Source organism: Protopterus annectens, chromosome 13.part0, assembly GCF_019279795.1.
Source record: "Protopterus annectens isolate FY-2018-M chromosome 13.part0, PAN1.0, whole genome shotgun sequence".
Taxonomy (NCBI): Eukaryota; Metazoa; Chordata; order Ceratodontiformes; family Protopteridae; genus Protopterus; species Protopterus annectens.
Genome location: NC_056747.1, coordinates 1180137633 through 1180159784, shown reverse-complemented (window position 1 = coordinate 1180159784; position 22152 = coordinate 1180137633).

The following is a 22152-nucleotide window of genomic DNA, read 5'->3' as shown; positions in this document are numbered from 1 at the left end:
TTAGTCTAGCTGTTGCTAAGGGGGATCTTGTGTTATAGTTACTTTTAATGAGCCCACCTCCATGGTTGACACCTCTCACCACCTCCTGTGTCTCTTATTCATGTATTAATGTTTAATTCAAGGTAGCACAAAATCACTACCTTGCTCCACATTCTACAGTCTCAACTACACTAAGTTGCCTAGTTTATGAAGTTTCCCTCCACCTCATCTAGTCCCCTGAGGTGTAGCAATCTTTTCTACTCATGCCCATATTTAACATCCTCCTTATTATGTTGCTATATCAAAACTCCTTTCCATCCCTCATTAGCAGTTTCACAGTATGAGAAAGAATATAAAATTTAAGATCATAACTTCAAATTGCACTGACCATCCACAACAACTGTGCAAACAAAAATGTAGTAACAAGAACTCCATTCCAACTACAGCATTTAGGTTCCTAGGTACATAAGACAATACTAGACTCTTGGCCTGGAGGCCCTTATAAGCCTAGCCAAGAATTTCACCCATGTTCCCACAAAGTCAGCACCTGTTTTCCAAGTCCAGCAGGGACACAGGTGGAATCCCAGGGATATATTTTCTGATTCCCATCCAGTTGTCCAGGTTCTTCTTAAAGAGGGCTAGAGAGGTACTCTGCTTGACATGGACAGGAAGTCTATTCCACAGATGGGGCAGTCATTGGGACACAATTCTATCCCATCAACAAGTTCTATTAATGTCACAGACCAGGATGAGACCTTGTGTGTGGGTTGTGTGATTGGAGTTTGATTTACGGATATGCAGCAACTCCAACAAGGCTGAGTCTGAGACGACTATGTATGCCAGACACAGGTCACCTCTGAACAGTCTGTATGCGATTGAGTTGAGGGACAGGGCTTTTCGCCTATCTGTATAGGATAGGTGTTTGAGACCCTGGATTTTCCTGGTCAGGGACCTCTGTGGTCTCTCCAACTGCTGCTGTGTGTGCTTGGCAAGGTACATGCCGAAGGGGGCATTGTACTCGATAATGGGTCTGATAAGGGAGGAGTGCAGGGATGTTATGACCTCCTTGTTCCTGGATGAAATACCCTTACTTATGAGGTGGGCCATGCAGAAAGCCTTCCATACAACAGAGGCACCATGGTGGTCAAAAGTCAGGTTGCTATCAACCTGGGTGCCCAAGTCTGACATACAAGCAGTCACAAGTTATGGAAAGCAATGCCATCAAAAGAGACACAACTAATTTATTTTAATTCAAGTGGAAAAACCCTTAAACAACACCTTCTAAAACATGCACAACAGCATTGCTTCACAAATGTAGGAATAACCTAAATCATCCTCTAGAACAATTAACTTTCCCCACGTGTTACAGAGACATAATAGCCTCCATACAAAGATTATAACAGACCATGTGTCTCATTTCTTATCCATCACCTCAGTCTTGTTTTCCCTCCATCCCAAGCCCCCTCTTTTATAACATCAGTTCACATTTATGGCAATCTTCCAAAAGAAAGAAACACAATACATTTGAATTTAATATATGATATTACTATATTTTATATCATTCTAGCATTCATTAATACATGATTTACCTTTACTTTATCCTTTGTTCACAAATTCAGGACATTATTGTTCTTGGCATATTAACTGCTTGCTCAGTGAAATCTTATTTTCTTACATAAACTACCAACTGTCTTTCTGTGAATTCCTTACATATATTGTGTACTTTTGCTCATGCATTTGAAATTGTAGAATTTAAGTTTATGTCAATGCTTGTGCTTTTCCATCTTGGCAGATCCTGAAATAGGTGCATTTTGATCAGTAGTCTACTCTGGTTAACAAATATAGTTAATTTATTAATTAATTAAAATAAAATGAAATGCTATTTAGCACTGGTGTGCACTCTGTCTAAGCAGTGCTCACCCAGCCCTGCAATATGAATCCTGGCTGTTATGCATAAAATAGTAAACAAGAGAATAACAAAAAAGGAGGTTGGAGGAGAAGAAGATGAAAAGAGTACAGGACAACAAGGGGAACAATAAATAGTAGTTGGAGATGGACAGAAGGGAAGAAACTGAGCAAAGTAAAAAAAAATTGTAAGGAAGGATAAAGACAGAAATGTTACTAGTCATGGAAAGAAAGATGTTAAGGGAAGACTGGAGAGAGCAGCAGTGTTGAGGGTGAAATATAATAATTAGATATATTTTGCTGAAATGCATCATATACTTTGCTGAAATTTATCCTGAAATATAACCTTTGTGTTACTTTTATGCTTTATATTACTGCTGCATTTCTAAGCTTTAGTTAATTAATAAAGAGTAGCATTGTTGCCTCACAGTAAGAGGTTCTCCTGTTCGATTCTCGGCTGGAGTGCCTTCTGTGTGGAGTCTGCATGTCCTCCCCATGGTCGAGTGGCCTCCGAAAGACATGTGTGAATGGTCGTGCCTTCGCTGAAGGTTGGGCGTCGGGCTGGCAACTCGGCACCATAAAAATCTACTGCCAATCATTAGTGGACCGGAGTTCCGCTGTGGCGACCTCTAACTGGGAAAAGCCGAAAAGACAAAGTATACTTGCTCTGAGAAGCTATAGAATCAAAGTTTTTTTTTTTCCAGTGAAGATGCTGCAAAGAAGAGAAATGTGAAAAAACCTGCAATTATTTTTTTTCTGTAAAAGTTGTAGCAATAACATAAAATATAAATAATGTGAAAAATTATCTAAAAAATTGTAAACACCATGTAGTTGTTTTAATATAAAACTGAAGTAACCTATGTTCAATCAGTGGCTCCAGCAGCTGACTAAGAAGCAGGGGAGCGATGAGAAGTTGTATGGGTGCTCCTCAAAGAGATCCTGTTGTATGGGTGCTCCTCAAAGAGATCCCATTGTATGGGTGCTCCTCAAAGAGATCCCATTGTATGGGTGCTCCTCAAAGAGATCCCGTTGTATGGGTGCTCCTCAAAGAGATCCCATTGTATGGGTGCTCCTCAAAGAGATCCCATTGTATGGGTGCTCCTCAAAGAGATCCCATTGCATGGGTGCTCCTCAAAGAGATCCCATTGTATGGGTGCTCCTCAAAGAGATCCCATTGTATGGGTGCTCCTCAAAGAGATCCCGTTGTATGGGTGCTCCTCAAAGAGATCCCATTGTATGGGTGCTCCTCAAAGAGATCCCATTGTATGGGTGCTCCTCAAAGAGATCCCATTGTATGGATGCTCCTCAAAGAGATCCCGTTGTATGGGTGCTCCTCAAAGAGATCCCATTGTATGGGTGCTCCTCAAAGAGATCCCTGCTCATGGCTGGGGATGAGTTGTCTAAAGATGTGAAGGTTAGTGGACCTTGTTAAGCTTCCTCAGAGGAGGGGCGATACTTTGCATGTCCCCATTGCATGCACAGATGTGTGTGGCTATGTGTGCATGTATGCATATGTTTTTGATTGCAAAAGCTGTAGTCAAGTCACAGTCACTGTGGGAGAGCTTGAACCATAAGATACTGGGATGAGAATGAGGTGAGTAAATTCCTGGGAACATAGTGTTCATAATGCTACTCTGTAGCTATTCAATGTGAAACTTATTTGGGTGTGGCTGATGTGGGTCATAGCCCAAAGCAGAAGTGTTCACTTTCCATAAAGTCTTAAGGTCAAATACCTCATGTATATCATGTTTTTTTCATGCAGGCAATACTTACTATTCTCTCAAAACACTTTCAGTAAGATTTAATTATGTAATCATACATTGTATGAAACCAGCATTCAAGATTATTTTACTCATTTTACCAGTTTATCTGATGAGTATAATGCTCTTTGCAAACATATCTAAATAAATATTTGTCAATATTGAGCAGATGAATGAATGTGTGAACCACACTCAGGCATCACAGATAAACTCTTCCAGCTTAACGTCATTCCTTACGTAACTAATTGGATAGCACATAGATTTACAAAGAGAACCCAGAATGTTAGGGTGGGTGGCTGTACCTCCTCCAAAAGGTCTGTCACTAGCAGTATACCCCAGGGTTTGGTCCTTGGGCCATTCCTGTTTTACATTACTTCTTGGTGGTCAAAATTAATGTTAAGGGTTTGTGTTGATCAGGTTTTCAAAATCCTTCAAGAGAGCTTGTCCCACGCAAAAAGCTGGTTTCAAAACCATATTTTAAAACTAAATGCCAAGAAGTGTATAATGGCTACTGAGGGATGACCTGTGACTTGTGTATAGAGCTTCAACAGACCCTATTCTGACAGACATATTAAATATTCATAAGTCCAGTGGTATCATAAACACCTGTTCAAGGTAGCTCAATCTCTTTTGCAAAATAAGTGGAACATGTTGAAGGGACAGGTGCAGTATATATCACAGAGAATACCACTTCTATTGAACCGTCTTCCACTCCACATAAAATAAAATACTTCTCTTACTCCATTCAGAAGTAATTAGGACACGTGGATGGGTAACCACAAATTCACCCCTGGTTTAGCATCCTTGTCTCTCACAACATAAAGTTCCAACATACCTTTATTTCTCCCATTTCTGGGTAATTTGCATGCAGAATATAAGGGCTAAAAAATACCATGGGGATGTAAGGCTAGGATTCTTACGATACTAGCAGATCAATAGCCTAATAAGTATATATAAGAATCTATGACCCTGTGAAGTTTTCCCTATTGATCTCAACATAAACATCTTATTACTTTCTGATAGACATTCACATTTATCTAGCAAAACAGAATTTCAGAACTTGTTATCTGTGTCTTTTTTGTAGAATAAAATGATTTTAAATAGGTCTGCTAGCACAGGTTTTGGATCATTGTTTTATATTCTATTTGATAAAGTCTGTTAACTTAGTAATATTTTTATTCTGTGCACACATTATTTCATAAAGATTATCATAAGCATAGTGTCTGATTTTGTAAATCAAATCTATTCTTCTGGATCAAGATTAAATTCCAGTATCAGACTGTGAGTTGATTTCAGATGCCCATCTTTAAAACAAATAGCCATCCTATAAAAATAGTTCTGTTCCCATGTGACATCTTTGAGTGTTAGAACTCGCTATTAGAATTTTAGTTGAACAAAAGGGCATTAGAAACTTAAACCAAATGTTTAAATGTAATTGTCCCATTAAGATAGTTTTAAACCTTTTTAGAAAGCTATTAACATAGCATGATTGAGCTGGGTAATATATGCTACAGTGTATATAATTACACATGTTTAACCACGTAGTGTTTTCTATAACTCCCCATTGAGGTACATGATATTTTCCTTAGGTATGTCTTTCCAGTTAGCTTTATAATCTTTATCTACCCAGTAAACTCTAATCTTAAAAGAGACTGGTTTAACATTGCTTTCTATATCAGGTAGGTTGATTCCTCCTTCTCTCAGGGCTTATATGACATTTATATGCATTCCTATTTTTTAAGAGACCAAAGGAATCTCAAAATGTTTTATTAAAGTATTTACATGTGTTTTATTTGGATTGAGAGCAGTGGTTTTTATTAGGTATAATATTTTGGGAAGAAAAAAAAAAAAAAATTTTATAAGTTAAAGTCTGTCCTCCGTTGGAAAAATTAGTTTGTTCCAAAGCTGAGCCAATTTGGATATATTCATTAGAATTCTTCCTTTCTGTCTCTTATTTCTATACAGGAATTTCTTATAACAGTTCCTAAATATTTGTGCACTTGAGCTTCTTGGTCTAGCATAAATTCTTGAGTAATTATAATATTCTGAGCTTTATTCACATATATATATATATATATATATATATATATATATATATATATATATATATATATATATAGGGTGGAGGTGGGCTTGCCCCCCCCTGCAGAAATGTAATAAAAAGTGTTTTTGGTAGTTTGGTGTCATATGTGGAGGGAATGTTATTTTCTTGTGATTTGTAATGTTAGATGTTATGAAATTTGATGCTATGGGTTTTAGATGTTTTGGGTTTGAGATATTCTGGTCTCAATGTTATGAAATTAGATGTTATTGGTTTTAGATGTTTCAAAGTAGATCCATATATATATATATATATATATATATATATATATATATATATGTGTGTGTGTGTGTGTGTGTTTGTGTGTGTGTGTCTGTGTGTGTATGGGTATACATGCAACCAATAAGATGTTTGAGGATAGGATTTTGGTGTTGTTTGAGGATAGGATTTTGGAACACTTGAATGATATAGCCAGATGTAAAAACACTAGTGCTTTAGCCAAGCACGTTATCTTGAAAGGAACTCGCCATTACTTTAAGTTTTTTGTGTTAGAGTTAATGAGTCGCAATTCTAGGGAATTTGATAAGAAGAACAGAATTGAAGTATGTGAACAGAGATGGATTTTACTGCTGAAAGCATATATTGAACCAGGTTTAAATGAGAAGGTCTCCCTTAAACCTGTTTTAAAGAAAAGACCTTTGCAACACTGATAGGTCCTGATACATACATTTTTTTCTGTTTTGTTCCTTGTTCAAAGTGATGTGTAGTCTTCTCTTTTTTTGTTATACAAGAACTTTTATGCAGCTTTTGTTTTTATCTCAGTTTTCCATTAGAATGTTATTATTTTTTCTTTCCTTTGCTGCATGTATATAACTGCATATCTAGTTTTAATATGTCTAAATTTTTGTGATGTTGCTTTTAGTGAGTGTGCAGAGTTTATCCATGACATTTATTAGTTTTTTCATTTTTGTATACCTGTACATTCAAGTAGGTTCCTGATACTCTTTCTGATTCAACATTTAATGCATTTATCTATGATTATGGTCAGGTTTGAAGCAACATATAGAGACAGCTCAATAATAAGCTTAACAAATATTTATATTTGATGATGGGAATATTGTTTTATTGCTATGTCTTTAACAAATGATAGGCTGCTTTTATTGCTTGGGAGGGTTTTTTATTAATGTTATCACATGATTGCTGAACTTTCTGTGATTCATTGAGTGTTTATTTTAGATAGGACTTAGATTTTGTGCTCTGTAGTGGTCTGATGAAGGAGAGGTTACTCTGTGAAAGTGCTTACCTTCTGTTTAAGTTACTTCTATATACAGTGATTTAAAGCCATGTTTGGGAGGAGTTTTTTTACTGTTTTGAATTTGACTGGTACATTTACTCCAACCTTAACTGACTGGTCTACTTTTTCTTTATTTGCTGTTTGGCCTGTGTTTGTGTGAGACCACTTGGACATGCTGACACTACCATCTAGCTGGGTTATAATCCAGATTCAAGTATGGAAAAATTGCGACAAATTCTTAGCATTGATACCAATCTACTCCTATCTGTAACATACTTGACTGAAAGCTGCAAGACACCCCGACATGATTTGGCTGTAAGTGAACTTTTTGTTTCCCAGTTGTGGAAGCCTGAAAATGATTTATATAGATATAAGAGGTATCAGTTCCAGAGGCTTCATTTAGAAGCATGCTTTCAAGACAAGGCTGTGCCTAGAGGTATGAGAGTGTTAAAAATACCCACCTATGGTGATGCATATCCTGAACTACTTAAGAAATGGCAGACCCTGAATCTACAGCTGGGGCTGGACTACCTTAGACTTCTGACTGACTTTTTTAATCCTATGGAACTTTTGTTAGGCACCAAAATCAAAAATTTACAACATGATGTGCTTGTCAAGTTCTCGTCAGAATCTTGTCAAGCAAAAATATGTGAAGTCGTGAGTAATGTTGCTCATTATGGAGACAAGTTTCATGCCATAAAACTGAGGAAGTTACAGTGTGACCTGAATGACTTTAGTCAGAACCATGTTTTTTCTTGGCCTCAAAAATCTTTACAGAATAGGCCTGAGACAGATGATAGAATCCCTGAGGATAATGGATCAATGGCTGTGGAAGGCAATAGTGCTGAAGTTAAATGTTTCAACTAAACCTGGCTTTAGCAGCAGTCTCTCCAGTTCATCTACAGCTGTACCTGTCATGAATACAGAAGTTTCATGAAGAATCAAGAAGAATCACCACTACACCTCATACTTCCAGTACAACTGAGCCCAAGGCCCTCCTTGTTTCCTAGCATCTCCTTTACCAATAACAAGGGACCCCAGAGAGAATCACTCATGCAGTCGTGTGAGAAGGGGGAGAGTGCAGTATCACAACAATACCAGCACAGTGAGAATGAGGAACAGGCAATGAGTAACATTGTCTTCAACATTTCGTCATATAATCTTACCTCTGATCAACTTTTTTTGTTAAATAAAGGGCTCTCTTTCATACCTTCACAAGCTTCAGACTTAACAGATGTCCTTTTTGACCTGAGAATGTTTGCCCCATAATGTTTCCCTGTTTCTTTTGAACAACAGTTATCAGTTTACTTACTTTTTCTTTAAGAAACCCAGTCTCTACATCCCAGATCTACATCCATCGGTGGCAGCTTTTATTGAAGCATGTGATAAAGAAATCAGAGACATATTAATGGAGAAACATAAACACAGTAGTCATAATTTGACTCCTGGCCAGAAGAAGGCATTGCATGAATTGCGGGCAGCTAGATATTTAGAAATATGCTCCGCAGATAAGGGAGGAGGCATGGTTGTCTTAGACAGAGATCTCTATCTGGATCAGATGTCTATTATGTTGACTGACTCTACTACTTATGTTAATATTGCAAAATATAGAGTAAATTACTTTATTAATAGAGTCCATTTTTTGGTTTATGACCTGTTGATGACAGGATTGATTACTCAAGAGCTGTTTGATTATTTTACTGTTGATAATCCTGTTATCCCTATTTTATATGGGTTCCCTAAAATTCATAAGAATCTTGAGAAGCCACCCATGAGACCTATCCTCTCTAGTAGAGGATGGGTCACAGAGCCCTTATCCATTTATGTGTAGAAAACTCTTAGACCTGTTCTACATACTGCTACCACAGTGTTGAAACATACCAAAAGTGTTTTGGAAGACCTTTATGTCTGGGCTGAATCGAATTTGCATGATGATGCTTTTCTTTCTGCCACACTTGATGTGAATCTATTGTTCATTGTTATTCCTAATGATGCTGAAGTTGATAATGTTAGGCAGTTTCTGATTTCACATACTGATTTTCCACTACTAAGGTTGAGTTATTGCATTCCTTAATTGAGATTATACTTGAGAATAATGATTTTATTTTTGAGATCAAGATTTATCTACAGAAAACTGGTGTTGCTATGGGCAATGCATGTGCAAACAGCTACGTCAACTTGGTCCTTGTAAACTGGGACAATAGTCTGATCTTGAATGATCATACATTTTCTTCCTTTATTGGATGTTATAGGCATGTTGTGGATGACATATTTATAGTGTGGACAGATAATGAACAAGAGTTTAAGGCATTTGTTGACTTTCTACACAATTCAACTGATTTCTTTGAGGTTTAGCTATAACATTTCTAGAGAATCTTTTGAGTTCTTAGATATCTCTGTATGCAGACAAGATTTACATGATATTTCAACATGTATATACAAGAAATCCTGTAAAAAGAACACTCTGTTACTCAGAAGTAGTATGTATTCATGTTATGTTATGCAGAATATCTTGAAAGGCAGTTTTTAAGAGTAATGACGTTACACAACAAAGATGATCTGCAGCTAGCCTCAGAACAATTAAAAATATATTTTTTGGAGAGGGGTTATATTCAGTCTACTGTAGAAGAATGTGCCACTACAACCTTAGCCCTTAGAAGCACTAAAGCTAAACCTTATTTTTCAAGGATAGCTGAACATAAACTTGATAATTCTATGCCTTCACAGCACTGCATTACCAATAGATCTACGTTCACATACTCCAGTGATGTTGGGCTTGCTTGCAATGCATTGCGGAAGAATTGGCCTATTTTACTAGCAGATCCTGAGGTTAGAGAGGTCACTGACTCTGAACCAAAGTTCTATTTTAGAAATAATTTGTCCCTAAAAAGACAATTGTATTATAGGACACAATAAAGCGAAAGAAACTGAAAGAGCATTTAAAGATAGAATGTATGAGCACATGTACGACATAAGGACTGGTAAAGATACCAGTGCTTTGTTCAAGCATTCAGTTTTATGTTCTTCCTTTTGTGGTTTCAAATTTGGCATTATTGATGTTATTAAAAACAATTTTAGGGGTGGTGATATTAAAAACATATTGTTAAACAGAAAGTTGAAGTGGCAACTTAGGCTGAAGGCAAACATTCCACCTGGCCTCAACGAGTATGTCAGCATTAAGCCAGTTTTGATAGTCAAAGCAGTCAGAGTTTGACTATATATATATTGATGCAAGGTAGGGCATTATTATTATTGTATTTTTATTAATTGTGTATTCTTATGTCAAGTTATATGTAGGTATGGTAGATATGTACTATTTATTACATACTGTATATCTATTACGTTATCACATTTTTACTTGTGTGTGGTTCTTTAAATTTGAATTGTTTGTAAATGTGAGAGCTTTATAAGCAATGTGTAGCACTTGTGCTGTTTATCCGAAGAAGTCTTGTCTCAAGATGAAAGCGCTAATCTATGTGTTTATAAAAGTTTTTTTGCCTTCATTGGTGGCCTGGACCTTTTTATTATTTTGTATTTTGTGAATTGTATTATAGGAACTATAACACCTCTGTGATACCTGAGTCAGAAAGGAAGGGGACCTTTAGATGCCATAACTGTAAAGTTTATGATTACATCTTTACATGTACCTTGTTTACACATAATATTTCTGGTGTCACCATCAATTTAGACTTTTATGCTGATTGTAAAAGCAAGGACATTGCATATTTTGCTACCTGTTGCACATGCAGTGCCTTCTATATTGGGAAGACTAATAGGTTGTTTGAGGATAGGATTTTGGAACACTTGAATGAAATAGCCAGATGTAACAACACTAGTGCTTTAGCCAAGCACATTATGTTCGAAGGAACTAGCCATTACTTTTAAGTTTAATGTGTTAGAGTTAATGAGTCACAATCTTAGGGAATATGATAAAAAGAACAGAAATGAAGTATGTGAACACAGATGGATTTACTGATCAAAGCATATGTTGAACCAGGTTTAAATGATAGGGTCTCCCTTAAACCTGTTTTAAAGAAAAAGCCATTGCGACACTAATAGGTCTTGATACCTAAACATTTTTTTTCTGTTTTGTTCCTTGTTTAAAGTGGTGTGTAGTGTCCTATTTTTATTTGTTATACAACAACTTTTATGCAGCTTTTGTTTTTATCTTAGTTTTCCATTAGAATATTTTTTTCTTTCCTTTGCTGCATGTATACAACTGCATATCTAGTTTTAATAAGTCTAAATGTTTGTGATGTTGCTTTTAGTAAGTGTGCAGACATTATGTATGATGTTTATTAAGTTTTTCATTTTTTTATACCTGTACATTCAAGTAAGTTCCTGATATTCTTTCTGCTTCTACATTTAATGCATTTATCTATGTTTATGGTCAGGTTTGAAGTAACATATAGAGACTGCTCAATGTCCTTATGATTTATTACTGTGTTTGGAATAAGCTTAACAAATCTTTATATTTGATGATGCAAATATTGTTTTATTGTTATGTCTTTAACAAATGGTAGGCTGCTTTTATTGTTTAGGAGAGGGATTTTATTAATGTTATCACATGATTGCTGAACTTTCTGTGATTGGTTGAGTGATTATTTTAAATAGTACTTAGATTTTGTGTTATGTAATTGTCTGATGAAGGAGAAGTTACTCTGTGAAAGTGCTTATCTTCTGTTTTAATAAAGTTACTTCTATATACAGTGATTTAAAGCCATGTTTGGGAGGAGGTTTTCTTACTGTTTTGTATTTGTCTACTCTGACCCACACCAGGGACCCATGCTAATGTGGGAGGGGTGTATGTGCCCTTGTTGGCCAGTGTGTGACCACCATAAAGCCCAGGAACCCACCACAGAAGAAGTAAGAACAGCACTAATGAAAATAAATTCAGTGAAAGCAGCAGGCTGAGATGAGGTCACAGCAGATATGATCAAGATGTTGGGTGAGTTAGTGGAGAAATGGCTCCTGGGAGTACACATAGCAATATGAAGAGAAAGATGTATCACAAAAGACTAGGGAATAAATATACTAGTTCCAGTGACTGAGAACAAAAAGGGTCATTTCACAACTGTGGACAGTACACAGGTATCAATCTCCTGTCACAGTGCATGAACGTTCTGGAGAGGGTGACTGATAAACAATTATGCAGAGTAGTAGAAAGTAAGATGGGAGATGAGCAGTTCAAATTCAGATCAGGATGCACCACAACTGACCCAATGTTTGCAGTGAGACAGATATTTGAGAAGAAGCTAGAAACAAGGAAAGAGCTCAACTGGGCATTCCTAGACTTGGAGAAAGAATATGACCAGGTCCCAGGGAAGCTGATTTTGGCCGGCCTGTGGTAGTTTGAAGTCCCAGAAATACTGGCAGAATTAGTGCAAGCTATGTACAAGGACTCAATGGCTCAAATTCAAACAAGGTTTTGGTCTCGCAGAGGGTGTTCCCAGTGAGAGTGGGTGTGCATCAGAGCTCAGTTCTGAACTCATTGTTATTCATACTGGTGATGGACTACATTAGCAAACAGGTTGGAGAGGACAGCTCAGCAAAGTTGCTATATGCAGACAATGTGGCATTACAGGCAGACTCAGGGCAAGAACTTCAGCAAAGCGTAGTGAAATGCAATGCAAAACTGAAGCCACATGGGATGAAATTGAATACAGGTAAGACAGTTGTAATGGCAGCAAATGGGGGAAATCAGAAGAAGCTGAGCATTGACATAGAAGGGAAAATAGTGGAACAGGTAAATAGCTTCAAGTATCTGGGAGGGGTAGTTGAGGAGAAAGCAAGTCTAAATGAGGAGGTCAAACCTAGAATCAGAGGGGCTGCAGCAAATGGTACAGAGTGTCAGGTGTGGTGCATGACAGATGAATGCCAAAGAAGTTGAAAAGCAAGGTCTACAAAACAGTGGTGTGACCCGTACAACTGTATGGTACAGAAACCTGGGCAGTAAAAGCAGAGCAGTTGAGAAAGCTAGAGTTGATGGAGATGAAGTGCCTGGGATGGGTGGTGTGATGCACACTGTGGGAGAGATGAAGAGCTCATAAGAGCAGAAGTCAGAGTAGCTCCAATTGTAGAAAAGGTCAAACAGAACAGATTACAGGGGGTCAGGCACATGTACAGAAAAGCAGAAGACAATCTGGTGAAGAAGATTTGACACAGACAGGAAAAAGGCAAGAGAAAACTAAGGCATCCAAGAAAGAGGTGGATAGACTGTCTGAGAAAAGACCTGTGACTGCTAGGCATGATTTTTGAAGAAGGTAGGAGAGTGGCATTAAAGAGTGAGATGGTGGCAGTTATGATGATACCCCAACCCCATGTAGAAAATGTGAAAAGGGGGATTGATGATGATGATTTCCATGAACACCTGAGCTTTTTTATTTATCTGAATTTCTAATAAGACTTTCAAAAAATAAATTATTTGCTATGGCAGGAATTTGATTAGTTTATGGATGCTCCAGTCCATACCTGTTTCTTTATTGGTTTTGATTTATTTTATTTTATTAGACGCTTCTTTTTAAGATATAGGTACTGTGAGTTTATTCTTAGCTGATACTGCAACATTTGTAAGATGTAATTCATGAATTATTTTTTCTGTCTTTAACTTGTTTAGCCAAAATCAAAACACATCTGGTTTAAGGACACTAAATCTCTAAATTCTTCTAAAAATTCTTGTAAATCAGCATTTAGATTTGCTTTTTATACTTCTGATTAATAAAGTTCTGCATACCCTTTTAGGAATCATCTAATAAGATGACATTTTCATTTTTCTAAAGGTGGCATTGTTTTGTGAGAGAATATTTTGAAAATCCTTATTTATGGAAATAATTTGGTCTGTAAGAGTTTTCTCTCCTTTTTCAAATTTAGATTTAACCAAAAGAAGTTTGTTTTGGGTGTCTGACAAAACATCTCAGATCATATTTTTTTAACTACTTCTTTATTATTTCTTATAAATACTTTAGTTTCATTTAAATGCCAAGTTTTAAACTCATTTAGGTTAACTATATAAGACAGAATTCAAGAGGTAAAGGTTACTTTCTCAAAGTTAGTCAAAATCTATAGAATTAAAGCATTATGGTCTGAAAAGGAACATAGCGTAGTATTATTTTAAAGCCATTTAACTTAGAAATCATGTCATTTGATATCAACATTTTATCTATTCCATATTATACCTATTTGTAACTGTCTTTGTCTAGCTGTCCTTCTTATGTATCCAATTACATGGGGTAGGTAATAGTGTAACTGCAAGTTTTATAATTAAGAGAGACTACCACTCTGTATTATATCAGTTTTTCCATGAAACTGTTTTTATTTTTTTACTTCAGAGATCAGTATCTCACGGTATCCCTATGAATTTATTGCAAATGTGACACGTGTCACTGATCTGTAATGTTCCCATACTGAGAAAGTAAGTGGATAACTTCCCTAAATGTAAGCTGTAAGCACCTCTTTTTTAGGGATGACCCTTAAGTCCTGCCATCAAAGTCAAAAGGTAAGTATTGAGGGAATAGGGGATTCAAACATAAGGCTACATGGTGAAGCTTGTTGACAGCTGATAGCCTTATTCGTCTGTACTGAACTGCCAGAAATGTCAGACTTCATTGAAAGTTATAATGTGTTTCAGTGTTCTCTGCAATCTCCATTGTATTTTTGCACATATTGCTATACTGTTGTATCTTTGTCACATATCCTTGTTGTACAGTATGCTGTGACATCATTCTACAGTGCACTCTATGTCTGCTATTGACTTTCTGTATATCTTCATGCCCTTTCTCCTAGCCAGCCAAAGCCACATTGTTTGTAATGAGTCCTTCCAAGCTAACCCCTTTCATTCCTGTATCCACTCTGGGTGTACTATTAGATATCCTGTATTATCATAGGTATTCCAGAACTTACTTTTGTATGTTACGATACCAGAAACTCCTTGTTAAGCAGTAAGCACCACTGTTCAACAACTAATGCGCACAAACACACAATGTATGTGCACTTTCCTGTGCAGCCAAGTGTCAGACGTATGATTAGTAAACAGAAACTGCAAACATCTAACCTTCCCCTGAAAGGTACAAAGGTACAAATCAGATGCATTACATACATATTAGCACATTATTGACAAATAATCATGCTGGGAGTTGCAAGCAAGAGGAAGACTCTATAGCCAGTATTTATAGATATGGTCATGTTTTTTAACTTTGTAACCTTTTCCTTAATTGCCTGCATTCCAAACAAACACAGTATAAATCACTTAACACACAGCAGTATAAAAGTAGCTTTCTCTACATGTAATATCCACTTAGGGACCTCGTTGACTGCATAGGTGTTGTCCTGTGTTTTGAGTACATCAACTTCCTTTTGCATACTGTGCAATCTTGAGCTAGCTGGTTAACCTTCAAATATTCCTGAGTAACACTTGAATATAATGATCTGTGGTCTCATTCAGCTTAGTTGACTGAAAATGCAATAAATAAAGGAATAAATAAAAAATACATATAAAAATTACTAATCGATGTAGGATCCCCATGATGCAGGCACATCTTAAGTTATTTTGTCCACATTCATCAAACTGTCAGATGACTACTGTTTTCAAACACATCTTGCCTCTGGCAGTAAAAAAATTGAGATCTGTAATATGCAAGAAAAATGTAATATAATTTCCATTTTCACACTATTCTCATGCAAATGCAATCTTCTTTTTATACAGATACAGTCAAAATATTGTCTAATTTAAATGATAAATAAACAGCTTGGATTGAGGTTTCCCTCTGCAAAAAAGCCAGGTAATTTAGGATGTACATTTTCAATACTCAGGTGCTGCACAATTTGCAGTTTCCATAGTATAAAGAAAATATTTTCAATCAAGGTGCCTCTGAGCATTTATTTAAAATATCTTGTAGGAAAACAGAAAAAAATTACTAAATTTTTTTTTTAAAAATGTTAGGAATGTTAACACATCACATTCAAAAAACAAGTGACTGTAGATAAGAATGACTGCATCTCAAAGACTACAAATATGGGTCTACTTGACTGAAAAACCAAAAGACTAAATCCTAAAAGGCTGAAAATTCAAAATACTGAACGATGGAATTTGCCCCTTCTCCACTATTGTGCGATCTTGGAGTTGGTATATATAATTAGCAGGGGTTGCGGGGGGAACATCCACCCCACATGAGGGTTGTAGGGGGGGTTGCCCCCGCATTAAAAATGTGTTCAGCTTTTTGAATGTTCAGTCTTTTGGGATTCAGTCTTTTGGTTTGTCAGTCTTCTGATGTAGACCTACAAATACATATAACAAGCATATTTACCAACTGTGCTCACTGTCAATAAACATACATGTTGAATAGGAAGAAAGGCAGTCCATTAAATTTCCAGGTAAGAAACTATCAGTCTCGGAAAACCTTTTAGTCATACCTGATTCATGTGGAATATATTTAAAATCCCATGTATCTTCATTTAAAACAAGAATTTCATGTGAAAGGAGACCTTTTGCCTCCATATTTATGTACTCCCAGATGCATGTCCACAATAGATATTCCACAGTTTGAAGAAGCTACCTTATAAATCCTCATAAACCATCAAAAATGTACACTGTTTATTTGTATTCATATTTATTAGGTAAGTGAACAGGTTTCACCTGTTTTGCCCTGTTTTCAGACCTGACCATGTAGCAGAACAGATAAACTTGTAAGGCGGGCTATAATGCAATAAAAAAGTACATAGAAAAAAGTCACTAATACAGCTGAATAAATATAATAGCAGTCAATCATAATATAGTCAAAAGACAGGATTTACAATATATGTATTCAATAAAAACTAAGCATAGTGTTTGTGGAAAACCAGTCATGAATCACCTGTACCTAACTTTATATACTGATTATACCTGGATTACCTCATCTTGCTTACGTTTCATGATTATGAGACAGGCTTAATATACTGGCCATACGTAACTTCTCCCCTATTTTGCTTCTCCTCATCTTTGATCCATACTTGCCTGCAGCCTTTCTATCACTTTCAGCCTGGCCATATAACTTCTATCCAGCTATAAATTGTAGTTCTCTACATTACCCCCTACTTCAGAGGTAAACTTCCACATCATCACCAACGGACAGACATAAAGAGCATGCTAATATGGTATCTTTTCAATATACTTCTGACCATATTGTGTGAACTCATATGACAATTTTCCTTCATTTCCCATACTTGCATCACATATACAACTGGACTTCAGTGTACTCTGCACAGTTCCAGCACTGTCTATGTTGGCTTTCCTTTTGTGCCTCATTCCTTCAGGTGGGGAAAAAACACCCATACAAAATTCCCCATGTGTATGTCCCATAATGGCCTCTTAATCTTCAGCCATTACATACTCTCAGAGTTTTCTCTGAGAACTCCTCTTGGTCCATCCATGGAACTTCCCTAATCCAGTGCCTATGCAATTAGACAACTCACACTATCATTTTTCTCACAAGTTTCTCTCTGTATCCACCAGTCCTTATCCTTTCATACACATCTTCATTTATTAATTTTAACTTCCAACCTTTCCATTGACATAAGCTTGCCCAACCATATGCCTCTTTTCCCACATGATTTTCACCCTATGATATAATTACTAGTCTGCATCTGAGAGATTCTGTTTGTACCTCACATCTTCAAAACTAATTAACTCCTCCTGTTAGTTCTTTACCAAAGTCTTCCTCAAGGGTGTAGCCAGGTATACTCCACATACTCTACTGAATACATTTATTTCTCAGCATCATATTAATGTGCCATTTTTCAGATCACATTATGTCTGCAATTGTTTAAATGGATGTCTTTAACAACAGATGCAATATTGGTAATCTAAAAACAGTATTGTTGGCAGTTTTAGGGGCAACAGCTGAAAATGTTACTTGCATTTATTAAGTGATTGGGGCAGCATTTTGAGTGATATGTCCATTTTTAAGTGATAGGTGTCCAGCTGTGTTTGTGTGTGTGTGTGTGTGTGTGTGTGTGTGTGTGTGTGTGTGTGTGTGTGTGTGTGTGTGGGTGTGGATGGCGGCACAAAGAGCTTGTGAGTATAAAAGGAAATTTGCATGTTGAACCCCTGCTCTTTCTATCTCTTCTATCTCCCTATAATCAAACAACTGGAACATCAGTTTCTCCTTCCTCAAATTCAGATGTTCATAGGTAATAACTAGGCTCGTGCCCCCTGTGGGCTATTTAACCTAGACACTTTCCTTTCCAAAGGTGTGAATAAAACTCTGCACCTTGTGTCTGTCACATTAACAACACCTTAAACATTTTATCATTTCTACGTACCTCAGCTCCCCTCAGATTACTCTGTACCTTTTGTCTGTGAGATAAACACCTTAACAAACACAACATTCCTGCCTACCTCAGCTCTACCTAGATTCCTCACACTATTTCAATCACTCCATCGTCTTGTGGTTTCCCTCATCAGACACACTTTCTTTTGCCTTATCCCTACCATCTCAGTCCTCAACCTAATAGGTATTAAAAGTCAGACATGCTCCATTTCCATAACTTTCTCCTTACCTTGAACCACTCATTAACCAGTTAGCACACCCTCATGTTTCTATACAAAGCAGTCACAAACCTTCTTAAACTTCTCAATAACATTCCTCTTCCTTGTGGTTGAAGATATATGCCTAGCTACACCTAGAGTAGAGTGATAATCTAGCTTAAATGTATTCTCTTCACTAGTTTTCCTACCTCATTGTTTCGCCAATCCCATTCCTTTGCCTGGCCTACCTCGTATTTTGCAAAATAGAGTACTCAGCCCTCAGACTGAAGTAATTTTATCCCTTAAGTATTTATGCCCAATACAACTATTACCAACTTCAGTCTGTAGAGGTATAGCTAAGCCATGTCACCTAACATGTGATACCTTTGGTAAAAACTCTGTACCCATGAGCTACCACATAGGCGGTAGTCTACTTAACACCGAAAGTGTGAAAAGAGACCTTGGGACACAGGTGGACAGTAGTCCCTCCTTTGATAATCACATCGCCACAATAGTCAGGAAATCCTTCTACATGGCACACCTCATCACAAAAGGTTTCTCATCCAGAAAAAAAGAGGTCATTGTTCCCCTCTACTCGTCACTCATTAGACCCATTATGGAGTACAATGCCCCTTTTGGTATGTACTCACAAGACATCTACAACAACTGGAAAGTCCGCAGAAATACCTCACAAAGAGGATTACCGGCTTCAAACAGATGCCCTATGCAGACCGTCTCAAAAAACTCCAGCTTTACTCCGTCGCATATTGCCTCCTCAGAGGTGATCTCTGCCTAACATACAAAACTACTGCAAACCCAGAGCTGTTGGACATGCTCCACTTAAAGAAATCCCAATCCCTCTGAGCTACATGCTCTAGGGACCTAAACCTTGTCACCACAATAAACAGAACATGTTGGAGGGATAGAGTCCTGTCCCAGAGACTTCCCATACTCTGGAACAAACTACCTATCTATATCAAACAAAGCACCTCATTAACATTCTTCAAGAAAAATTTTGATGATTGGATGGGAAATGGGAAATTCACCCCGGGATCACCTCTGTGGCTTTGCTCAACAGGGGCACAGGAAAATAATTTTCTTGGGTGCCGAAAGCCAGGGTACCTTTTTGGCTAGGCTTATATATGCCCTAGGGCCAATAGCCTAGTACCTACCTATGAACCTATGAACTCATAGAAGATGCCAAGCACACAGGAAAGTAGCTTTTCTACATTTTCTAACACTAGCATGCAGTTATCTGTGATGACAGTGCTTAACCTTAAGTCCTCTAGTTTCTTGAACCAGAAACTTTCACACCCACTAAGCCACTGTCAGCATGTCAGATGAAGAACATTCATGATGAGTGGCATTCTTCTCCTGCATCTCTACCCATACAGAGTCTTTCAGAGGTTTCCCATAAGCCTTTGTATTTCACTCAGCATCCAGCTACATCACCTTGCCCTCTCAATGAATTTCTGTCCAGGCCAGCATCCTCCTTCCCTCAGATAAATAGTCCTACTTTACTATGTTAAATGTTTTCAGATGCTGAAGAGGACTAGCCCTTTTCCAGTCATCCTCTTTCTTCTTATACTTTCCATCAGGCCAACCTAAGTTGCTTCTTTAGTGACCTATACTTAGCCTTCACAAATCCTGCCTGACTCTCATTCACCAACCATCTCACCACCTTTTCAAATCTAGACACAAACACCAAACACTTTGTATCCACTTTCATTAACAAACTTGGCCGAAAAGTTAGCCTATCCTCTGAGTCACCTTTACCCTTCAGAAGTACCATGACTGATGCTTCACTAGGAGACTCTAGAAGTCCCCCTACCTTTAACCTAACTGGAATAAATCTGATGATACATCTCCTATCTGTAGCCCTGCCACTTTATCCAAAGTCCATTGGAAACACATGATCTGCTGCATTCTGTCATTTAAATGACAAATTTCTGAAAACTGTTATGCCTCCTCTCTCAATAACAGACCTGTATGACCACATTCAGATTTACGTTGCACTGCACTACTCTTGCTGTGCTTGTATAGCTCCTAGCAGTAGCCTCAAAATGCCTCATATTTTTCAGTCTCTGAACAGAAGCACCTTTCTCCCAAGTCCTTTTACCACTTCATTGCCTTCAACCCTCTTTTCTTTCAGTTTCCAACATCATCTTACTATCAATTTCCCAATATACTCACTAGTATGATGTCCATTTACCCATGTCCACTTTTAGCTTAGAACTATCCAGCACGCTATGTTCACTTAACACTGCAGTCTTAGGCTGCACCTTCTCCACACTTACATTTACTTCCATTCCTACCTGTAAATCCTTTTGCTCCTGCTGTGATCTTACCACATCAGGTTTAACACTCCTTTTTCATCCTGCCTGACTCATTTATAATTTTGCCTGTCTAAATAGTCTTTGTTCCATCACATTCCACTACCCACTACTGTCTGTCACTGTTCAGTTCCTGTACAATTTTCCACATGGAATCCATCTTCTCTGCCTTTCTCTACTTCTGTCACCTCCAGCATCATCTACTTCATCTGCTACCTCACTTTCCAAGGCTAGGGTGATGTGAGCATAGCTTGGCATGCTCAAGTTATCAGTCTACATCCCTAAATTAGCGTTCATGCACTTTGTCTACTAAGAAGCAATTTTAGTACACTAGTCTGTCACAGTTTGTTTTGAGCGGCCCTATATTTACTACTCCCTACTTTAAATATGAACACAAGTCTAAGCTTCTCCATCCTGTACCTCAACATATTCTGACTTCCCACATTATACTTTTTTCCCCAAAGATCAGTCTGGGTCAGGATCTACTACTCACTGTAATCCCTATGTATGACAACCATAATGTTACAACTAAAATCCCTAATAAACTTGGAAAGGTACCAAAATGTACCTGTTGTCAGCACTTGGCCCATAAACAGTCTCCATGAAATAATTTCCTTAGGATTGCATTTTACCATCAGCCCCCTATTCCCATTTCCATTGACCATTGTATTCTCCTTTCCCTGTATTGGCTTTATCCCCCCAAATAACCACACCTCATTTCTTCTTCTCCCTTCACAAGCTATCTAAATCAGTTAAAATCTTTTCACCTTAGTTTTTTTCAGCTCTCTCACCTTTTACTTTACTTCCTGCAAAATGAACACCTCCTCTCCTGCTTCTTTCATTTAAGAGATTACTGTATCATGCTTAATTGCATGATTTAACACTCCCATGTTCTATGTAATGCATTAGACACTAGCAACCTCTTTTGGTTTCACCACAAACCAGAACAAATGAATAAAATAAGACCAGCCACAGATTCCACAGCAGATTTATTGCTCAATACAAATGTTGTTTCTCTCTCTGACGTCTCAGCTGAAAAAGCCTTCAAGGAGTAAAGAAACATCATAAAAGAACTTGCCTAAATACTAAAAAATATGACAATAACACAATTAAACAATTAAATCAACAATCTCCAATTTAACTCTTCATTCAGCCCTTGTGGGTATAAAGTATCAAGCTTAAGAATGTATACTGCTTCTTTGAACAGAAGCAGTTTTTTAAGATTACTTATATCATATAATGACACATTTATTTTTTCTAAAATAGTGTGTTGTAGCCCTTCATTAGTGCTGTTATGAAACTGTTGAAAATGTGTTGCAATAGAACTTTCTAATTTCTGA